We start from the raw sequence: 3,751 nt of genomic DNA, 5'->3' as shown, positions 1-3,751 counted from the left end.
ATGTTGTACCAGTAAGTGCTAGAGTCCCTGGAAGAGTATAGCAGCGATTATTTTTTGTCTAAAAATTTGGCAAGGGAGGTGTGTTTGGAGGAGGGATAGAAGGAAGAGAGGAAGCTCGAGAACAAAGAGAAGGGTGATTAATAGAGTAGAACCCTCTTTATCTTCTTTGTCTCCAGATACCAAAAATATTCAGGTGAGTAAGGAAAATGGCAAGTAAGCGTTACATCCCTGATGAGAACCTTAGTCAAACGATACAGACTTCCAGATAAACCCATTTTCTTCTTCAGATGAATATATTAAAAAAAGCACAAGCTTGTCAGCTAGGGCGCTAGACTTATTTTTAAACATTTATCTGGTTAGCATGCCAAGTTCCTAGATATGCTCACAGGCAAAACTCTTAAGCCCAGTGCTTTATTACTGCAGAATGGTGCTGTTGTCTTTCTTGGGAAATGCACCCTTTTGGCCAGGTCTGCACACAGACGCTGTGTCGCTTTGACGACTCGGGCATAAGAGCACCAGCACAACCCTTCCCCTCTCCCCTGTGTCATGACTGCCATTATACCAACATAAAGACCCCATACCAGTATTATTATTCCTCACGGAGAAAAGGAGTGAATTACAAGCACCTTTCTGCCACTGTAAGTGAATTGATACCAGGAGCTGCAGATGCAGTTAAAAGACCCCCCTGATGCTTCCCTCCCCAGGTCTCCTACACAACCAACACAGTTACCCTTGTACAACATCTAGCTATAGAGCAGGCTTTCATGGACCAGGAGTCTTTACCCTTTTTTAATCCACTTAGATTAACAGCAGTGCACTGCTAATTCACATGGCAAAGGGCAAAGGGCTTGTTGCAAAGAACGACTTTTTCTTGTGGCAAAAATAAATGAACCCACTTTGCTCCAAATAATTAATTACTGGATGCCTTTGTGGGTTTTGTACAGCACTCTGGCCATGTTAATTAGGTGTAGTCTGGTGAATGCAAAAGCTTAACCCCCTCTCCCCCAACCATATGTAGGGAAGGAAGGAATTTGTGTTTAAATTTAGGATAATAAAAGATACAACAGCTGTATGGGGTTTTTTTATGCATAACATTTTTGGTTTTACAGGTAATACCAGGCATTTCAAAATTACAGAGATACAGAGTCTCCTGAAGTTTTCCTAAAATGTCCATCATGCTAAGAATCTCAATCTCCATTACATAGGCAACATATTTAATGGGAAACAAAATCATAACTTTGTTATGTTAAGGGCTAGCTTTGTCCCATTAACATTGCTGCTAGTCCAAAGAAGCCTTTGTCCACAAAGAAGTTTCTTATGAGATGGACAACCAAATATTATGGATTTATTAAACATTAAAGGATCACCTGCCCTTTACAAACATAACTTTTTGAACTGGTTTTTAGAGCACTTATGATTTCCACTAACAGAAACTGAGGAATTCAGAATCCAGGCTGTCGCTGCTGCCTCAGTCGAGCTAAGCTGCTGAAGGAATTTTTAGATACAACATAGTCTCCTGTGTACTACCTGCCATTGGGCTACATCAGTACTATTGACCTAACACAATAAAGATAGGTGTTGCAATAATTCTAAGAGAACATATATGTGTACATACATAAACACACACACACACACACACGAGTGGCAGGTGTCACCAGAAATGATTGTAAGCTGGAGGGGAGACACCTGAAGGCAATTTGTATCCATGTTTGTTTAAATTTTTAAAATCTCCTGTAGTATTCAGAATTTAATTTCTGGAATTTTTCTCAAAGCGGTGAGAGATCCTTCAGCAATTAAACAAAGATACAAATTTTTAAAAATTTCTAGCACCAGGTAAACATATATGAACTCAGTGACATTATTCACATAGTTAAAGTTAGGCTTGTGCTTCAGTACTTTGCCCAAAGAACTGAACAGATTTTCCCCTGCTTGCTCAGCAAAGGAGTTACATCAGCGTTGACAAAAAGACTCTCTGTGTGAACTCGTTATTAGTCATATTCTGTCGGTCTGTCAGATTTCGCTTCCGCCTTGCCTGACGCCTCATCTACTAAATCTCCCTTCACCTGTAGAGTAAGGCAAGTAGAATAAGCCAGGATCTGGGGAGTTTTGTAGCAAGTATTACCGGGAAGTCTAAGTCTGGGACCAAAAATAAAAACCTTGTTTAATTATTAGAGATTAAAACTACAGAAAGTTATTTTCTCCTACTGTTCAACCACATTTCAGGGAGACCTTAAATCTGCACTCATTTGTGCTTGACCCTCCATGAAAATCTTCCAGTGAATATTGAGATTTGATTTTCTTGACAGTAAAATGTCATTGGGAGTAAAAGAGAGGTTGTTCTTCCAGGCTGTGATAGAGATGAAGATTGCACAGCCTTTTTTTCTCCCCTACCTTTCCTTGGGCAGTTTTGTTTTCTTACCCTGTGATAAATGGCACTTAGATCCAGGCGGATCCGGCTGTATCACAAGCACAGCTTCCTTCAGCATAACATCGTGCTCTCTGTACCAGCACGTGGCCAGAGTCTGGGATAGTGCAGAGCACATACCTCCATCCAGCCTCCTGAAATGCAGCGAGGGCGTAAGCTGTTCTCTGCATATGCCACATCTGGAAAGTAAAAAATCATTTTTATTTGTATAGAGCATAGAGCTGACATCACAATGATAATTTCTGCTAATAACGATAACTTTGGTCTAATACCTGCCGTGGGGTGTACTGGTGTTTTCTTGCTTACTAACGTGTAGACCTTTTCAGCTCCTATCCTGCAAATTATATCACACAGTTGGTGCTCCACAGAGAGAAGGCTTCTCTTTAGTGGACCAGATGGCAGGTTTGGGGCTTTCAAAGGCTGTTTCCAAAACCTATCTATGCAAACAGACTCGATCATTTTGTATCAAGCAACTCTGCTGAGAACATGAGACACAGAGCAAGCTTCTGCACTCACATATATGCACAAAGCTGATCATTCTGGCTTTGTGAGGAGGCATTCATCCCTGGTCTTGCCTGTGGGACAGGGGTGCTCCATATTACAGCACCTCATGGAGGTTGCTCTGGTTCTACCCTAGCCCACGGACTCACTTTCCTCTCTCCAGACCGGGCAGGGGGCAAAGTAGAGGGATTGCATTCCCACATTTCATCCCAACACAGAGTCAAGACGTAGCTGATGCAGACGGCAGGACCCGGGAGCTAAGCGGTACTCAGGGTCAGACTGCATAAACACAGTCAGTATTAAATCTGTATTATTTGCTTTTGCTGCAGTGCCTCGGGTCTCTGAGAACCTTACTGTGCCAGGCACTGTACAAGTCCAGAACAAACTTACCCCGATATAGACTTCGAATAAGGACAGTATTGAACCGTGACAGATTTAGAACACAGCCTTTAAAGATATCATCAGAAATATTTTAAAACCCTGGATTTTTTTGGGCAACACCACCCCTCACCCCTTAGAGGGGAGACCTTGTCAGGCACTAAATAAATGTTTACAGAAAGGTGTTTATGACTCAACATTAAATAATGATTTAAGATGGAAATGTTGACAGAGCCTGAGTGCTAGCAATACTTCTAAGAATCTCAATGCATGCGGGAATTTATTTCCTTTTACAGCCTATGATAAAAAAGAGAATAGCTCTGTTCGTGTTTTAAAATAAAAGCAAAAATTCACATCAAGGGCCAACCAAAATCATCTGTAATCCTTGAAAACAAGAATCTCTACTGGAAACAGGGACAAAACCTCTACAGTAAATGTTTCAGCAGG

Source organism: Buceros rhinoceros, unplaced genomic scaffold, assembly GCF_000710305.1.
Source record: "Buceros rhinoceros silvestris isolate BGI_N320 unplaced genomic scaffold, ASM71030v1 scaffold13717, whole genome shotgun sequence".
Taxonomy (NCBI): Eukaryota; Metazoa; Chordata; class Aves; order Bucerotiformes; family Bucerotidae; genus Buceros; species Buceros rhinoceros.
This window is presented reverse-complemented; position numbering follows the sequence as displayed.